General features: G+C 46.8%; 1 protein-coding gene and 1 long non-coding RNA gene across 2 annotated transcripts in view; both read right to left on the bottom strand.

Moving 5' to 3' along the window:
- Nucleotides 1–1,130, bottom strand: part of LOC107626670 — a 27,845-nt gene that overhangs the window by 5,609 nt on the left and 21,106 nt on the right. The window lies entirely within an intron of this gene.
- Nucleotides 144–1,124, bottom strand: LOC110268650. The gene is made up of 2 exons (XR_002356927.1): nucleotides 735–1,124; nucleotides 144–182 (listed from the first exon to the last, which is right to left on the bottom strand). It is a non-coding gene; the product is annotated as an uncharacterized LOC110268650 (long non-coding RNA).

The raw sequence follows: 1,130 nt of genomic DNA, 5'->3' as shown, positions 1-1,130 counted from the left end.
CAACCCAGTCCCCGCATCGCCGTTGGCTACGCCACCGCCGGCCCCTAACACCCGCCACGCGGTTGATGACAATCCAGCCCTGCGCCGCCGTTGACTAAGCCGCCCTGGCCCCTGCCGATCAAAGTCCTTTCTGGCCGATCTTGATGTGTTGGCCATTGTGGGAGGGCAACGTGCTTTTGGTCCTGAAGACGAGAGACGGAGAGAGTTGAGTGTGTGACAATGAGCAGATATAATGGAGCAACTGTGTAAAATATTTTATACCAAGTATCAACAATTCTGATTTAATCAAAACTCAACCATTATCAAACAAAACAAAACACAGCAAATCTGCATTAGATTTAATCAACACTCAAAACCATTTTAAGACAAGTATCAACAATTCTGATTTAATCAAAACTCAACCATTATATGAATCTGCATATGAATCAAAACTCAAACAAAACAAAAAACAGCAAACCATATATGAATCTGCATCAGGTTTAATCAAAACTCAAAACCATTTTAAAACAATTATCAACAATTCTGATTTAATCAAAACTCAACCATTATCAAACAAAACAAAAAACAGCAAACAACATATGAATCTGCATCATATTAATCAAAACTCAAAACCATTTTAAAACAAGTATCAACAAATCTGATTTAATCAAAACTCAACCATTATCAAATAAAACAAAACACAGCAAACAAACCTAAATCTCTGATCTAAAACCTAAGTCAGAAAACTAACATACCAGAAATCCAGAATAACAGCAGCGACGAGCCGACGAACAGGACAGAGGAAGCGAGGAGCAGCAGCGATGAGGACAGACGAGCAGACCCAGAGAGCGAGAGGACAGGCGAGCAGCACCGATGGCCAGGACCCAGGAGCCCAGGACCGACGATCAGCGGCGACGACGGCTAGACGGAGCAGCGGCGACGACGGCTAGATGGAGCAGCGGCGGTGACTAGGACCCAGGAGGACCGAGGAGCGACGGTGACGAGGAGCGCCGCGACTGCTGGGTGCGACTTGGCCGTCTGTGCGAGACTGCGACGGCGCCGGACGCAGCACGGTTGGGAGCGGTCAGCGGCGGCTGTTGTGACTTGTGAGTGTGAGGTGTGAGTGACTATGGGTCGAGAAGCTTTGTGTT

This window comes from Arachis ipaensis, chromosome B02 (genome assembly GCF_000816755.2).
Source record: "Arachis ipaensis cultivar K30076 chromosome B02, Araip1.1, whole genome shotgun sequence".
NCBI classification, from domain to species: domain Eukaryota; kingdom Viridiplantae; phylum Streptophyta; class Magnoliopsida; order Fabales; family Fabaceae; genus Arachis; species Arachis ipaensis.
Note: the sequence above shows the minus strand (reverse complement) of the source record. Positions and strands in the feature narration are given on the sequence as shown.